Below are 18,091 nucleotides of genomic sequence, written 5' to 3'. Positions count from 1 at the left end.
AGACCCAGAACTAACCGTGAGAGTTTACACTTCAGATATGTTCAACTTCAATTGGTCTGCGCAGCAGCGCTTAAAGTATGACAAAGTAGTGTGAGAGCGATTCAAAAGTATATGAAGCCGTCTTATTGCTCTCATGGTACCGTGATGTCATACTTCGATCGGTCTGCACAGCACTGCTTCAAGTCTAACACACCTATTATCTCTTCTAGGGAAAGATTAAGTGAAGTTGCTTTTAAATAATAAACTTGAGATCTATTCAATTCAAATATTAAAAACATTTTAACAACTGAATGGACAAAGTTAGGCAAGACCATGCTACATTGTGAACTGTAACAAATCAGGGAAACTGTTAGGCAAGACTAAATTATTTGAGTTTGATATTGTATAGAGATTATGTTGTGAATGGCATCTCTCTCCAGAACAGAAATCCATAATATTGGCAGTAGGCAGGGTGCAGACACTGGTGATGGACTGTGATGAGACACAGGTGTGGGACAGATCGTGACCAGGGCTGAATCTGGGTGTCTTAGGAGATCACAGGCTGGTCTGTCCTAAGCTATTGGGTGAAGAAAAGAAACAGTAAGAGCATTTTATGTAACAATGTTCACAAAAAGAGCATCACATCATATAAAACACATTTTTATTTTTTAGCTTGGGTTAAACTAATTAATTTTACTGTGTTGGAACATTAGCAGCTATGCTAATGATGTCTCTATTTGTTTCTCTGTTTCTGCTGGGATCTTCATCCCGTGGTAACTAGGATTTACACAAGCTCCAGTCTGGATCCAGAACATCCGAGAAGAGATGATGCTGACCCTCAGAGGACCTCAGATGATGCTAACCCAGAGACAACATACAGAACTTACAAATATTGCTACAAGTGTGACTGCATCGTATAATAATTACTGTTAATAGTGTTAATCGTCTGGCTGACTACGCCTTTGATTTTTTTTTTTTTTTCTGAAAAATCCTGTCATATGCACATAAACTGACAGTCACCGCTGATAAGCTACTGCTAAATATTGTAGAAACTTAATTTTCTGTAAAGTTGCTTTGTAATGATTTGTATCGTAAAAAGCGCTATACAAATAAACTTGAATTTAATTGAATTAAAAAGATACTTTAAATGTGACATTAAAAACCACCAGTAGGTGACAGCAGGTAAATGTTAATAAGTGAGTAATTAAAACAGTTGATTCATTCAGGAACAAAAAGCCATCATGTTGCTTAGAGACGCAAAACAACACTGTGGCTTTGTTTGGAATTATTTTCGTTGGCGAAATAGTACAAAAAACGTAAGTCTCTTAATAGAACGTAGTTTATGAAACGGTTGTTAAAAAAAAAAAAAAATATTACATTTGTATATGGTAAAAAGTCACTCTGCCATGTGAAATTTACCAAAATTGATTAACTATATTTAAGTGGTATTAATATACACATGTCTTTTAATTTGTGATCATTCTGAATGTATTTTAATAGACTGAATCATGCAGTGAAAGAGCACATTCTAAATGCAGACACGTAATGCATGCACTCTGTAGGTGTTTTCAATGTTTGTTTGTTTTTTTGCGTTGTTAGAATATTGTTCAAGATAGCTCACTTGTCAAGGTATTACTTTACTATATCATGTTTATGTGTGCCATTTTATTTGTTCTATCTGAAGTCTCTCACAAAGAGTTAGCCTCAGCGCATACTTGTATTCTTCAATTCTCTCTGATGACGCAGGGGAAGAAAAAAAAAATCTTCGGTCTGTCCAATGATTATAAACAGTCATTAGGTCCGTAAGACTGAAGTGACCAAATATATTTAAGACCTATCTAATCTGAATTTAAGACATATACCCCTGGTTTCACAGACAGGGCTTAAGACTAGTCCTAGACTAAAATGTAAGTCTGAGCTGTTTCCACTGAAATAAACTTGCACTGACTGATCTTAAAAATATATCAGTGCCTTTTTAGTTTTAAGATGCACATCGGTAATGTTTTTTTCTAAGCATGTTTATAAAAATTACTTAAATGTCCTAATTGATCTATGGTCTAATCCTGGCTTAGTCTAAGCCCTGTCTGTGAAACCGGGCCTTAAATACTTTTTAAGGCCTTATATTAGGAAAACCCTATTTAAGACATTTTAAGACTTTTTGAGGACCTGCAGACACCCTGAATATAGCGGTTATATATAGCGGTTATCAAATTGATCAGAAAAATTACAATTATTTGCAGCTTAAAACAAACTATTCACTGACCAACAACACAATCTTTAATTTAGTACCTCATCCGAGTGATATAAGAGGTTCAATAGTTGAGGATGGAGGAGAGGGTCCTCACCAGGTCAGGTTTCCACAGCTGTGCAGCCAAGGCAGAAGAAACAAGGAAACTAGAGAACAAGAAAATGTGTGGCACACACATCACTCATATATCAAAAGGAATAAATATAATACAGTTAATCATAATAATAATAATAATAATAAAAAAGTGTTTTACAACAAGGTGTCCACATTGAGTCTGTGGGTTGCCATTGTAAAAATCACTCCATCCAACTTGCCATCAGACATCCACATTAAGACAGGACTCAAGCCTGTATTAACTGTTACAGAAATAATAGAATAACAATTGTTTGTTATGAAGCTATGGTCATTTTTGCATTTATCTCCATACTAAATGTGTTCAGGTTACCGTTTTTCATGAATACCAGACTTGTATAGAAAAGTTGTTTTTTTCTTACTGTGTAGTGAAGAGGCATTCACGGTTTTACCTGTGGCTACCATGACCTAAAAATGTTTAGTACTATGGAATATGGTAAGTTTAAATGAGCAAATATAAAGAAAAGCAAAAGCTATAAAGACCCAACTCAGATAAGCTGTCAGAATACTAAATATTTTCATATATATATATATTATTTTTTTTACACAGATGTTATTTAAACAAATTTATATTTCACCCAACTTAACTTGAGCGCTTTATTGCCCAATATCCATTTTCATATAGAGAAAAAAATAATAATAAAAATTGCCGTTGCCACTGTGGCAAATTGTGTGGCACTGAAATATTCAGGGCAAGTGTAATGTGACACACAGAGAGAAAACGATAAATGTACACATTTCAATATTTTCATATTCTTTTAGTATTGATTGTCAAATTAAATTTAAAATGCCTAATAAATATAATAACTAATAAAATAAACAATATATTTTAAAATATCTTCAACATATGGTGAAAAAAACACCCATTACATTTACAAATAAACAGAGGTAGCAAACAAGTAACCTTTGACATTATGTCCTTGAGGTAACCCACACCCTTACCCTAAAAAACAAACAAACAAAAAAAAAACACCTGATCTAAGCAATATTAAACTGTAGCAATATTTATAACAACTCTAAACATGAACACATTGGGTTTCCTGTATTAAGCTCAGAAAAAATAATAAAATAATTAAAAAAATATATGAATGAATGTCACGTGACCGTAGGCTACATATATGCGATGACCGTTGTAATTTGTATCAGATGACCATTGTGATTTCCTCAGCCTACTGTACCCTCAACATTTTTTGATCATTTTCCTCACATTAATAACCTGTAAATAGAACCAGTTGTATATATTAAGTTCCTGTTCATTCATTACATGTCTTTCTACTACTGTTGTTTTAAAAGTTAATTAGTCGTCTTTAAGTTTGTTTGTAGCTTGTCGTCAGTTCATCAAGTGGTTGGTAAGTAACATTTATATGGATTAATCAGCCTTTTGATATCTTTACGTTTAATTATATTCGAGATAAGAATCATTATACATGTAAACACATACACTTAAATACAAACAAACTAACTAAAACTAAATACAGAAATGTTAAGGGCGCTTTTTCCCCTCGCGAAAACAGCTGATGTACGTCATCAAATTCACTTCAACGCCATTCTGAGCGAATCCAATCACCGGTCGGGCGGGAAAATCTGAAGCGCTGCTCTGCTCAATACTGATTGGCTAAGGCCTATCGGTACTGAGGAATATAACGTAGAAATTTAAAATGTTGCTATACATAGCACTTGCGCTGAATCCAAAATCCATCACTCTGTACCCTCAAATAGTATACTTTTCAAGGGACACCCATTTGTGATGGTCCAAAAACTAAGTGGACGCAATCAAGTGCACTTGTATTTTACACCGCAATAACAAGTAAGATTTACACTCAGCGGCTTTTCGAAATTGCTCGCTAGTTTTCATTCATTCTAGTGGTGGAAATTATGAATCTTTTTAGAGATTCGTTCATTTTCAGTTCGTTCACCAAAATGATTCGTTCAGAATCGTTCATTGATTCGTTCATTGACCATTTCTTCGTATTACACAAAATAAGCCAGCAGATGGCAAAAAAAGTGTATTATGTGTTATGTCTTAAGTCAACGAACGTATTCACTTGTTACAAAAACTGATCTGGCTTTATTAAAATGTGTGTATAATCACATTCAATATATAAAGTCTAATTAAGTTTTTCAGATGAACAAAGCACAAGGGTTTCTTGCCTAATTAGCATTTTAATTGTTTGGTCAGACAGTTTGTATATTATATATTCACATTCATAAATCGTGGATTAAACGTGGAGTTGCTAAATATCAAAACAAGCGTATGTGCACAGTACAGTACTTAACTGCGTTTTGCATTTTTGCAAGATTGACATGCTAAATGGCAGACTAACCCGGTTTACTCTCATTCATTTCGTTCACGAACGAGATAAGCTATGTGCCAGTTCATTTCATTCACGAACGACATGTATCAGCTCATTCAACTCATTCGCGAACGACATGGGTACAAGTTCAGTCATTTCGTTCACGAACGATAAGATCTCCAGATCTAGTTCAGACTCATATGAAACTCGTTCATTAAGGGCGTATAGGCCTTTTTCACGGAAGTTAGAACACACATCCGGTTCAGCGTTTGTTGTGTAAAGTGACTTCCGGTCGAAATGGAGACAGGCGCGCTCTTCACAACTTCCCTGAAGAATATTCCGTCAATGACATCCGCGGATGTTTTTCGGCTAGTCGAACTTAATTCAATCGTTCCGCACTCAAAACTCAACAAAGGGTACAAGTTCTTCCACGAAAACTACATCTTCAATTACGAAGGTAAGGAACGAAACATACATTAGCATGCTTTTGCTAACGTGATATTTCTACACATAACTTACCTTTATACCATTGTCAGGTCATCTATATTTATATAACGTTAGCGCTTTTAACAATGCAGATTGTTTCAAAGCGGCTTTACAGAGATACAAGGATAGTTTAAAATAACAGATTGTTTTGGCTTTATAGCAGTTCTTGAATAAAGTTATTTTCCAGCTTAATTTGTAGTAGCCTACTTTAGGCTACTACAAATTAAGCTGGAAAATAACTTTATTCAAGAACTGATATAAAGCCAATTTTTAAACAGATAAAAAATAGTCAGAAAATGTGTCTTAATAACATTTAATGTGATTGTTCATTTTTTGTCATGCAATATTCAGTGTCGAGTGTGAGAAACAGGGAGATTATCGTGAGGTGTAGGTGTTATAGGTCGATGAGGAAGCGTGAGGAGCCACATTCTCTGCAGGTTTGATAAGAAATGAAGGCTTGGTTTCACAGACAGTGTTTAGCCAGGATTAGGCTTTAGTTCAATTAGAACGTTTAAGTAGCTTTTCTTCTTTAATAAATATGCCTTAGAAAGAAAAACTGGTGTGCATGTTGAGACAAAACAATGACACTGGCCTATTTTAAGATATGCTTTCAGTTAAAACAGCTCAAACATGCATTTTAGTCTGAGGCTGTGCATTTTATAATGTCTTGTCTGTGAAACCTGTTATGATAAAAACTAAACCCTTACACTAGAAGTTCAGAATTTCTACACCTTACATGACATCACCCGTACTTGCACTTTTCAAAAGTGATGCAGTACTGTATTGAAGCTATAAAGCTTACAGTGAAAGGGGAAGTTTTTATGTTCTTACTGCGGTTGCAGTTTTCTATTTTGAGGGGGTTTCTCCTAAAATAATTTTTTCATTATGTTTTCATGAATGTTCTATAGTCTAGTATTAAACTTGCTATATTAAAATATACTGATATTGGATTTTGTCTTTTACTTTAGATCACATTGAATGTTGACACAGTGCCTGTTGAGTTCACTAGCTCGTCATGCACATGTACTGCAGGCAAAGCTTTATGCAATCATCAGGTTGCTATGCTTTTTCAAACTGCGCACTTCAGCATGATGCAGATGCAGACAGTACCACCAACTACGGCATGCACAGAAACTCTGCAAACATGGCATAGACCAAGAACACAGGTAACATTACAACTAGCTATACATTAGTTTAGCAAATTACTGACAGTTAATTCAAAATATACTTATAAATGTTTGGTTTCAGGGGGTTTCTGCAGAGACTACAGCTCAGTTGGTGGTTAGAAAGCCAAGGACGTCTTCCAGAAGTGTATGCAAATCTACACTCTACAGAGCATACACAGGTAACAAAGAAACTTTTCGTTCAATAAATATGCATGTTACATTACATAAGAAATAATCAAGCTTTGCATAAAACTATTTTAATGTACAACATGGAGGTTTACACTTTTTTACATTAATTATAGCATTTATTTTAATTATTGAAATAGACTTTTAGTAATTAATTTTGATGTGATAGAGATAAAATCTATCTCTGTTTTAATGAAAGTAGCACATTAATATAGAACGATGATTAAACTGGCTGGAACTATCTGTGGATTAAACTGTTTTACTGCACACTTCCAGCCAATAAGAATCAAGTATTCAGACAGATCATCATGGTATAACAGCACATAACAAATTTAATACCCATGTGATGAAGTTTCCTAAACGTATAATTTGTTTTAGGTCACTTCCCTGACCCAGCAGTACTGGCTATTGGAGAAGCTGTCAAAGGACTCTCTCCTCAACCTCTGATTTCCTGCGTCCTTACTGATTTATCAGAACTGGTTTTGGTGGACTCCAGATTTGGTCCTGTGCCTCGGGGTTCAGTGCTCTCCTACCAGTGCCCACCTGCTGTGACCAAAAACTACATCAAACATCCAGATGCTCCTGTGTTCCCTAAACTCCCTATTAACGGTTCTAAATTTCCGAGGAGCTTGCACTTCGTGGCAAACTGCCACCAGTTCTTCCATTTGGAGAGCCTAAGTGTCACACAAGAGTTGGCAGTTATAATCGAGGAGCGGACTCAGGAGCAATCTGAGTGTCCACAGTGGAAAAATATGCGCAAACCTAGAGTGACTGCGGGCAGATTTTATGAGGTTTCTCATGTGCGAGGGGAGACATCTGGCCAGGCACTAGCAAGGCGAATACTCAAGGGTGTAAAGCAAACGAAGGCAATGAAGAGAGGCCTGGACAGGGAACCTGAGGTGCTGGAACATTACTCTCAACTGTTCAATGTGAATGTCTCACCTTGTAGTTTTGTTGTGCACCCAGATGTGTCCTACCTTGGTGCCAGTCCTGATGCCAAAGTTTTTGACCCTAATGCAGATCCCTAATTCGGGCTTGCTGAAGTGAAATGCCCAGATGTTCCTACAGTTTCTGAGGTTGGGCATATTAAAATTGTGAATGGACAGGCAACCCTGAAAAAAATCTCATAAATATTACTGGCAGGTAAGGTCAGCTGGCTGTAACTGGACTCGGTGTGACTTCATCACTGACACTGCAGAGGACATGACAGTTCAAAGAGTGTGGAGGGACAATCTCACGATAGCTCAGATGAGAGAAAATCTGGATCTCTACTACTTTGGTGCTTACATAGATGAATATCTTAAGGGGGGTATCTGATATGCCTATTTGCACTGTATACTACTAATCCTGTAAAAAAGAAAAGAGTGGATTTTTTTGTAAATCATTTTTATTTATGATGTAATTGTTCTGATGATTTCAAGATTTTATATTTGTATAAATGTGTGTTTTAAGAATGTCAGTAACCAAACAGTTAACTGTAACTGTTTGGTTACTGACATTCTTCAAAAATATCTCCCCTTGTGTTCAGCAGAAGAAAGAAATTCATACAGGTTTAAACAACTTGAGGGTGAGTATACAGTATGATGAAAGAATTTGCATTTTAAAGTGAACTATCCCTTTAAAATAAAAAAGGCTATGATGGACATACCCCTTTGTGACCTTTGACATCAAGCGGCCACTGAAAATTGCTCATTAAGCAGCAGTTAGTCCACAGCTGGTTAACTGTTCCAGACCAGGTTAAAGGTACAGTGCTGTCCCAGATGTGAAACTCCTTCACTCTTCTGATGGCTCTCTCAACAAGAATTCGAAGACGAGCTATGGCTTGTGTTCTCACTGCATTTTCTTTGCTGAACTGAGCTGCTGTTTTAAAAGGTGGTATGATGAGTTTGGCCCCCCGTTCTGCCAGCATCTTTTCAATGGTGAATCCTTTGTCAGCCATACAAGCATCACCAGGCTCCAGAGCAAGTCAAGAATCCCTGACTGTTTTGTCAACTCTTGATCAGAGATGGAACCTGTGTACAGGCTGGAAACAAATGTAACTGCTCCGCAAGGAGCAATACCGATCAACCCCTTGAAGGTAGTGGTGTTTTTATACGAGGAGAAGACCTCAGACTGGAGCGTGAGTGAAGATGGATTCTGGCATCTTATCTCTGTGCAGTCAATGATGACCCTCACCTCTGGACAAAACTGCCTAAATTTGTCTGGCAATGTGGCATTCACTTGCTCCCTGCTCATCCATATGGGCAGTGATCCCAGGACAAGATAAAGATAATTGGCCCAAGTTATGATGATGCGGCTAACAGTGGAGACACTTACTTTGAAAATGTCAGCCAACACTTTCTCCTTCAGTCCTGCAGCAACACGACATGAGTACAAAAAAAAACTCATCAATCAGTGGCAAGCTGCGGTGATGACTGTGAGAAGCTTCCACAGCAGTTGCCTGTCCTTTCTTCTGGGCCCTAGACCAGTAGACCAGCATGGATGCTGAGGGCTCAATAGACTTCCAGAATGCTTGGAAGACCTCTTCAGATGGAAACCTGGTGTAAAAACGTATGTCTTCATCTGAAGCACAGAATCTCTGAAACTGGGACAGAGAGTGGCCTATTCTCAGCTGCATGACCTCACTTTCCAGTTTTCTGACTTCAGCTTCCAAATCCTGTATTCGTGCAGCTGCTGCATCCTGTGCACCTAGATTCACACACACACAAAAAGTTTATTACAGTGGCAAACCATTATTAATTACTTATGTTAACAAAAATTATTATAGCTACATATTATACCTAAAATTAGATATTTGCCCACTCTGACCCTGTGTCCATATCTCAAAGTTGTTGTTCAGTAATACAACCTGCCTGATTTACAAATTCATATATATATAATTATCTGGCTATTTATTATGATTCAAAACAAATGTTTATTATAATGGTAATTTTAGATCATTTTAAGACTTTGTTTATCTTAATTTTATTACTGCTCAGTTGTGGCAGCATTAATTTGAGAAATAAAGTATGCTGATATCTTCCTGGAACAGTAATTTGTGTCAAAATGTATTAAAATGATATTATGACTTGAAAGTGAAAGGACATAAATGTAATAAAGGCTTTAATAATATATTTAATATAATATAACATAACGGGAAAGTTGCATAATAATTTGTTTTTAGAAATGCATAAACATAACGTTAACTTTACCTGGAAGAGGAGTGACTGCAAAGTCATGATCTGCTTCAGCGGTCACCTCAGTAACCACTTCATCGTCTTGGGTGTCGTCAGATGGTATGGTTTGAACTCTAACTCGTTTGTAAACAGACTCAGGTGAAGTTTCTCCCCAGTTGTTCCAAATAAAGCAGGACGGGACAACCCCTTTTCTGAGGCGCTTACGGCCAGTAGCGGCAGTGTAATCATCACTGATAAAGTGCCGGCTACACACAAATGTGCTGCCTCTAAGGATCGTAAACTTCGGTCCTTCTACTCGTCTAATAGCATGTATCCACTTCTTTCTCAGACATTTATCGCTAGGAAAACCATGAAAACTTAAATATGGTTGCCGCTGCTTATTATTTTTACAATAAGGGACACTACAGTAACACGTCGATGTAGCTTCAGCCATTGTTATTTCGACCGGAAGTCACTTTACACAACAAACGCTGAACCGGATGTGCGTTCTAACTTCCGTGAAAAAGGCCTATTCGTTCACTACATTCAACAAATCACCTACTCTGTCACATCTCATACTCGAAGGCTATTGGCTCGAGGTTGAGTAACTCTTTGACAGGATGAAATGGTTGTTACCCAGTTCACTGAGCTGCGCATGCGCTGCTTATAGCGCCGCGCTGCTGTTAAGGGAGTAACTTCACTGAACGAGAAGTACGAGTCAGTGGATTACGTGAACGAGAACGATTCGTTCACCTAAAAGATTCGTTCACCTAAAAGATTCGTTCAAAAAGAACGATTCGTTCACGAACGACACATCACTAATTCATTCCCACAAGTTAGCTGTAGTATTGGACGTCGTAAGGGGCTATCTCGGATTGGTTTAGACCCCTCCTATGGTATAGACCCACCAGCTCTGAGAAATGTAAGGCAAGTCAACCATGAACAGAGGCTCCGAGCTAAAGTAATAACAGCGGCCCTGATCAAGTTACACAAGCACTAAATGTATATGATGTCCAGTTAACAGGTAAACATAGGCGAAATCACAAAAAGTCCTGTTCAGTGACAACAGTTTAACAAACTCACGGTTGCGGGATTTCGTTTCAAGTTTACCTTACCAAACCATTCAGACTTCGCTTGTACCATGACGCTGATCAATTTTCTCAGTTGAATAAGGCTTTGAACCCGTGCCATGTTGTTCTTGCAGCGCGACATCAGCACCTACCAGCCAATCGAATGCCTTGCTTGAAACAGAGGAAACACAATTAAAATCTCGCGAGACACTAAGCGCCATTCAACTCTCACCTGAAGATTAGATTGACACCAAGCACGCCATTATTGTTATTGTTGCATAAGATTTCTATTTTAAATAAGTGCTGTTGTTTTTAACTTTTCATCAAAGAATCCTGAAAAATTTTCACTGGTTTCAAAAGAAAATAAATAAATACATATACTAAGCTGCACAACTGTTTCCAACACTGATAATAAATCATCATATTAGAAGGATTTCTGAAGGATCATGTGACACTGAAGACTGAAGTAATGATGCTGAAAAACCAGCTTTGCATCTCAGAAAAAAATAAAAATAATATATATATATATATAAGTATATTAAAATAAGACACCCATATTTTTAATTACCAATAATATTTCACAATATTACCCTTTTTCTGTATTTTGAATTAAATAAATACAACCTTAGAGTAGTACAGAATTCTTCTGTGATCACATGATTCTTTGGAAATCATTTTAATACGCTGATTTGATGCACACAATTGTGAAAAGATTTACATTGAATATATGTACAGTGAAAATTTACTTTCATAAAATAAACCGTCTTAAGACCATTTCTTTCAAACACATGAAAATCTAACCAGTACCGAACTTTTGTCTGTGTAAATGTATAATTTTATGTGAACAGATCTTTTAGGTGCAACTGCTGTTTTAAAAGAACACAATGTGATGAAAAGAGAATTACATCTATGTTTAAACCTCAATTACAGAAGACTGTCAATCTCTGATTTAAATCAGATATACTATATTGTACTGTAAACTATTTATATAACCATAAAATGCATCAGTTCAATTGAAAATTTAGATATGTAATAGTTTATTTTTTATGTAGTTATTTTAAATTTCAGCATTTAACTATGTCCTTTGTTTAATTTGACTACAGAAAGTTATCCATTACCATCCATCAACCAACTAAAAGGTATGTACATTATGTTAATGCATTAGACTTGGTAGGCCAGTAAACCAACAACAAAAAAATAGCTTTGTTTGTATTAAGGTCTTAATACTATGGCTTCAAATGAACCATCCTATTGGACACTGAGACGAAAAGCAAAGGACAAGGTGGATCAGCAACTGCAGACAATACAGGCAACAACTTGGGGGAAAGAATTGGGTTGGATGCACAGTAAAACCGTTCAAGGTCAAAATTATGATGAAGATACATTCATGGAGTGTCTCTCTCATGTTGATGAGACTGAAGATGTCAGAAGTGTTCCTGATGACAGTGAATCAGACACAGAATCAGAATCAGATCCAAATTCATTAGATGATGATTTGGCATCCTGGGCTACTGAACACAAAATTACACATGTGGCATTGAATTCATTGCTCAACATTCTACGGCTACACAGTTTAAATCTGCCAAAAGACTCGAGGACATTGCTAGGAACTGTGCGTTTAAACCCTGAAATACAAGACAAGGCTGGTGGCCAGTATTACCATTTCGGAGTGCTGAATTCAATTGCAGAGGTGCTACATCAGAATGTTGACATTCTGCGCAATTTTCACACGTTGGAGCTTCAGGTCAGCATTGATGGTTTGCCTCTCTATAAGAGTTCAGCAACACAGTTCTGGCCCATCCTAGGGACACTGCTAAACATCAAACAAGAGGAACCAGTGACAATAGGTTTATTTTGTGGCACAAGTAAACCTACATCCCTAGCAGAGTAACTTCAAGAATTCATCTCTGAAGTAAATGAATTAGCTAAAGGATTTGAATTCGATGGAGTGATGTTCAATTTAATACTCTCTTCGATGGTCTGTGATGCACCTGCCCGTGCATTCCTGAAAAATGTTAAAGGTCACACAGGCTATCACGGATGTGAAAAATGCACACAGGATGGTTTGTACCTAGAAAATAGAATGACATTTCCAAGAACGGACATGCCTTTAAGAACTAATGAGAGCTTCAGAAATAAGACCGATGCTGATCATCATCATGGTCCATCACCTCTTGAAGAAACATCCCTAAACATGGTCTCTGGTTTCCCCCTTGACTACATGCACCTTGTGTGCCTCGGAATCATGAGACGGCTTCTTCTCTTGTGGCTTAAGATGGGTCCTCTGACTTGTAGGCTGTCAGGATTTCAAATAAACACTTTGTCAGAAAGACTGTTAAATGCTCGGAGAAGTGTGCCCATGGAGTTTGCAAGGAAACCAAGGGCACTGAGGGAAATTGAGAGGTGGAAGGCAACCGAGTTAAGTTTTTACTGTAAACCGGACCGGTCATGATGAAAGATCTCCTTAACACAGAGGTGTACAAAACTTTCTTGCTACTTTTTGTGGGAATCTTCATCATGTGCAACAACAGTTTGATTGAAGAATACTGTGATTATGCTAATGACTTACTGGTGCTCTTTGTCTCTCACTTTGGGCAACTGTATGGTCCACAATTCTTGTCCTACAATGCACACTGCCTTGTACATCTTGCAGATGATGCAAAAAAGCATGGTGTCCTTGACAACTTCAGTGCTTTCAAGTATGAGAATCACCTAAACAAACTCAAAAGACTTCTGAGGAAACCAACATGCCCACTCAGTCAAATAATAAAAAGACTCTCAGAAATGCAAAGATGCTGCAATAAAACTCACAAAACCAGGCCACATCTGCTCAAAAAAACCACATGCGACTGGTCCTCTTCCTGCATCCTTCCATGAGGCGACACAATATAAAGAGTTGAGAACAAACCCACACACTCTGAAATTGGATAAGGCAAACAGTCACGTTTGCATTGGCGGCAAAGTTGCTAAGCTGCAAAACATAATTTCATTAAGGGATGAAATTTATGTTGCTTACAATACCTTCAACCACCAGGAATCCTTTTTTGACTATCCACTGCCATCCTCTACACTTGGCATTCATTTAGTGGATGACCTCTCAACAACAGTTGATTTCTGCAAGTTTGAGGAAATAGAGAGCAAAATCTTTCTTGTCCCCATCACAATCAATTTGTTTCAATTCCTCTTTTACATACAAAGTAATTCTTTATCAGCACTTTTTGCTTCATAGTTCATGCATTTCAAATGCATTGTTCAAAATTAAGTTTCATTTAGGAGTTAATAAAAAATACGGGTTTCAGGCTTGCAAAAAAAAAAAAAAAAAAATGTACCTAATCGTGGAGTTTGAGGGAGAAGGGACGACTGGACCAGCTGCCAAGTCCTGGTATGCAGATGGCTACTCCTGGTGGCCTCCATATAAAGATCTTGACAGGTTGCTGAAGAGTGTTAGGACAATGGAGGCACCACAGCCAGAAAAAGGGTGGACCCGACATAGAGCAAGAATCCTGCACGAGTCTGGTAAGAGTAAATGATGCTGTAAATTAAACAATGATTTTCCCCAGATTACCTGTAGTGGTCGACCGATATATCACCAAGGCCAATATTTCAAATATCGGCATCAGCTGATAAGTTATTCTGCTTGGCTGATGCGTTCGAGGCCGGACTTTTATTTTGATGGCACTGAGAATGAGAGCACCAGAGCACAATCCAATTCAAGTTTATTTGTATAGTGCTTTTTACGATTCAAATCATTGCAAAGCAACTTTACAGAAAATTAAGTTTCTAAAATATTTAGTAGTAGCTTTTCAGTGATGACTGTCAGTTTATGTGCATATGGTAGAAAAATCGGAAAAATCAATAGAAGACATAAACAGACGATTAATACTATTAACAGCAATTATGCAATCAAACTAATAGCAAAATGTGATAGTTCTGTTGTTGATTCAGGGTCAGCATCATCTGGGGTCTTCTGAGGGTCAGCATCATCTCTTCTCAGGTGTTCTGGATCCAGACTGGAGCTTGTGTAAATCCTAGTTACCACGGGATGAAGATTTTTCAAATCATTTCAAGTTTCTCAAACATTAAAAAAAAAAAAAAAAAAATTATATATATATATATATTTCACTTTATATCGGCCATCCTGATATCTTGAGATATCGGCAGTAAAAAAAAAAAAAAAAAAAAAACATATCGGTCGCCCACTAATTACCTGTTTTTCATTTTTCAGAATCTTTGCACATCATTTATATACACTGTAAAACATGATCTCATATAGCTTTAATAAACAAAAATGAAGCCGTACCTGCATTTCTTGTTTTCAGCATCTTTTCAGAATGTAGCTAACAATTGGAAGAAGGCCAGCTATACTTCTGACAAACTCAGAACCTGAAATTGCTGGAAAAAGGATTCCCAAGTAGATCCTCGCAAAAAGACAAAAGAAATGATTTAACAAATGAAAATGGCATCATTTGCCTTCATGTGTCATCTATCGTTAACATTTAAGTAAGGGATAATGCACGGCTAGCTGTGCATTAAACCATTTAATACTACGAGGCCGTTGAATGAATCTGATTGGCTGATTGGTTTTTGTTAGTCCTGTAATTTGTTATTACAGTTTACTATGCAAAGTGATGTGGAACAGTAATGTGGTCAAGAGAGCTGCCTGGAACTACGTTCGCCGTGCGTTTCACAGAAAATAATTGCACACCTCAGAATGTTCGTCAGCCAATCAGATTCAAGCATTCAACACCCCAGTAGTATAAACTGTTTTAAGGGAGGCATAAAAGTGAGCGTTCACCCAAAAATGTCTCACCCTCATGTCATTCCAAACCAACAAGACCTGCGTTCATCTTTGGAACAAAAATTGAGATATTATTGATAAAATACCCCATAGACATCAATGCCAATACCATCTCAGGAAGGTATTAAAGTCATTGTTAAAACAGTGCATTTTTTTTTTGTCAAAATGCCGGCTCCTGCATCAGCACCTGTCATGAATGCATGTCAGAGACTGACACAGAAAAAAAATAACTTGAAAAAGTATTATCCTCACTTCTTAACTAAGGTTGAACCACTATAGTCCTTTTTTTTTCTGGGCCTTGAGGTAGTAGTTGCAAAGCTGTCTATGCAGGATCAGAGTGCTTTCGAATTTCATCAAAAATATCTTAACTTGTGTTCTAAAGATGAACAAAGGTCTTAAAGGTTTGGAACAACATGAGGGTGAGTAATTAAAGACATAATTCATATTTTTTGGGTGAACTAACCCTTTAAGGAGAAATACTGCAGAAAAGTTATTGAGCACATTTCTATGAGTATTTGCTACATCACACAAAGAGGCAATGAATGTGTGCAGTTGTTCTTTTTATCTTTGTTTTCCTAGAAAGAAAACAAGTACAGATCATAAATACTCATCAGACGCGAGGCAGCAGAACCACCCATTAAAAAAAGAAAAGCTGCAAACAAAGCAAGTGTTCCACCTGCACCAAAACCTCCAGCCATTCCAAAACTTAACAAAAAAGGTAAATGGAAAATAATAATAATAAGAAAAAACAATAGTAATAAAAAAATGAATGCCATAAATAAAAGAGAGTAGGGGGGGGGGGTCAACATGAAGATTTAACAACCAAATAACAATGGAATTAGAAAGATGGCAGCATTGTTATTTTATTTTTTACATAAAGATTGGTAGCTATATTAGTAAAATCTGTTGACTTCAACAATCTTGTGACATTCAATATTTTGGTTTAAGAAAAAAAAATATTGAAAATATCAAATTTGATTCAGGAAAGTTTCTGAATTTTTGATGATCTGACACAAAATGACCCAGTATGTAATAAGATTAAAGGTGTATAACAGACAGAACACAAAAAGTTACATTTCTATTATCAGGTCCTAATGTGCAACCTCAGGTTTCACAGAGCAGAGCAGTAAACGCTCTCAGCAACTGTAAGTCTAAACTTTATATTTTATCTTAATTTCATTTTTATATCCAAATCTACAATGTTTAATAAAAGTTACAGCTATCCAATTGTTGAAGCATACAGCTGCACTGCTTGGTCCTATTTTGTGTGAATAAATTCTAAGAATTACCAGTGTACCCATTTTTAAAGGTGATTTTTAATTTTAGCGTATGGAATGCCACTAATGATCCCCCAATTGTCAACAGCATGTGTCAATCAGCAACAATGGGACACGGAAGACCAACAACAGACCTGGTGTGAGAGTCTCCCCAGCTTCCAAGGTAAATAATTAGTTGTATTAGGCTAGCTGGAAAGATAAATGTAGAATAGATCAACATTTGATGCAATTAACTGGAAAGTTAAATCATAGAAAACTCTGTGAATTACTCATGTCATTCTAAACCCAAAAACTTTAAATCTTCATTTGTGTTTTGAAAATATCCAATGAACTCAGGGATTTCTGTTCCCACATTTCCATAGTCCATACAGAGATTGTAGAAGTAACTGATACAATATGAGTGGCTAAATTCCAATCTTCTGAAGATTCATAAATCGCTTTATACAATTAACACATTTTTTTTTTTATATGTATGCAACTGTCCCTTTAAGATTATGAACCATCATTACTCCACTTAAACTGCTTGATTCAACTTACCTACTCCACGTTTCTCAGCTCCACTGCGCATGTCTCAGCCAGACCATGACGGAGACGGCTGGTGTGTTGCTCACCCTAACACACAAGGTAAAAGCATAATCATGGATAAAGGAAATCTGAAACGCATCTCACAGCATTTAAATAAATCTAAAAAAATGTAACAACATTGTGTTCAATCCATAGAGCACACGTTTGCTGTCCTGAGACCCTCAGGGGACCACCAAGGAAGAGGCCAGAGTAAGTTCATTACACAAATACACTCAAGTCATTTTTTAAATTTGACACCCTTCACAGATCCTTCTATTATTTAAAAGAAAAGGAGTGGCTCATTATTATTATTTTTTTTTACCATTTTGGGCACTCTATATACATACTGCAGACACAAAAGTTTTCCACAAAAGTAAATGTAACTGTGAATTTTGTGGCATTAACGTGGCATGACAGATCACAGTTCAAACTGCAATTGCAATGTATCAATGTACATTAAAATAACTGCAAAGTAGATACATAGATACATACATGGATAGATACATAGATCAAGTATCTAAACAATGCAGCGAGTGGGGCTTGAGGATGTGACGTCAATTGCGTCTGCACAGTGAGACATAGGAAACAGAAATATTGCAAAATAATAATAACAACGCGACTAAATGAGATGAAAAAACGTATAACAACATTTCGTTTCGGTGAACAAAAATGAAGACATTTTAGCATAGTTTTTATTTTGTAAACCACATTTAGTCTCGTTTTTATTCGTCAACAA

General features: G+C 36.7%; 2 long non-coding RNA genes across 4 annotated transcripts; one reads left to right on the top strand and one right to left on the bottom strand.

Annotated features, from left to right (window-relative positions):
• Nucleotides 1–255: 255 nt before the first annotated feature.
• LOC132099155 (uncharacterized) lies at nucleotides 256–14,453 on the bottom strand. 3 transcript variants are annotated; one of them, XR_009423026.1, is made up of 9 exons: nucleotides 14,307–14,413; nucleotides 14,046–14,229; nucleotides 13,738–13,830; nucleotides 13,286–13,470; nucleotides 12,888–13,012; nucleotides 12,377–12,526; nucleotides 10,762–10,887; nucleotides 2,269–2,373; nucleotides 256–551 (listed from the first exon to the last, which is right to left on the bottom strand). It is a non-coding gene; the product is annotated as an uncharacterized LOC132099155 (long non-coding RNA). The 3 variants fall into 3 exon arrangements; XR_009423027.1 differs by having other exon boundaries at nucleotides 14,046–14,219; nucleotides 14,307–14,409; XR_009423025.1 differs by having other exon boundaries at nucleotides 14,046–14,453.
• Nucleotides 14,454–15,088: 635 nt separating this feature from the next.
• LOC132099162 (uncharacterized) lies at nucleotides 15,089–17,070 on the top strand. Its single transcript, XR_009423034.1, has 4 exons — nucleotides 15,089–15,127; nucleotides 16,094–16,232; nucleotides 16,603–16,659; nucleotides 16,880–17,070. It is a non-coding gene; the product is annotated as an uncharacterized LOC132099162 (long non-coding RNA).
• The last annotated feature ends 1,021 nt before the right edge of the window (nucleotides 17,071–18,091 follow it).

This window comes from Carassius carassius, chromosome 22, assembly GCF_963082965.1.
Source record: "Carassius carassius chromosome 22, fCarCar2.1, whole genome shotgun sequence".
Taxonomy (NCBI): Eukaryota; Metazoa; Chordata; class Actinopteri; order Cypriniformes; family Cyprinidae; genus Carassius; species Carassius carassius.
The sequence above is the reverse complement of the archived record's forward strand: the minus strand, read 5'-3'. Positions and strand labels throughout refer to the sequence as shown.